We start from the raw sequence: 245 nt of genomic DNA on the forward strand, positions 1-245 counted from the left end.
TGCTGATGTGAAATATTGAGCCTAGAGAGTTTATGAATAATTTCGAAGATTAATGAAATCAGGTGATTCATACTGGGACTTACTGGATAAACAAGAATTGAAACAGTGATTCAAATATCAAGTTACTCGCATCATAAAATGCAGGTTTATGACAGATTAAATGCCTTAATGACTGGACATTACAGTTAATGACAATTATAATGGTAATATGTTTGATTAAGTCGCTTTCAAATGCCATTTAGATG

This window comes from Penaeus monodon, chromosome 28, assembly GCF_015228065.2.
Source record: "Penaeus monodon isolate SGIC_2016 chromosome 28, NSTDA_Pmon_1, whole genome shotgun sequence".
Classification (NCBI taxonomy): domain Eukaryota; kingdom Metazoa; phylum Arthropoda; class Malacostraca; order Decapoda; family Penaeidae; genus Penaeus; species Penaeus monodon.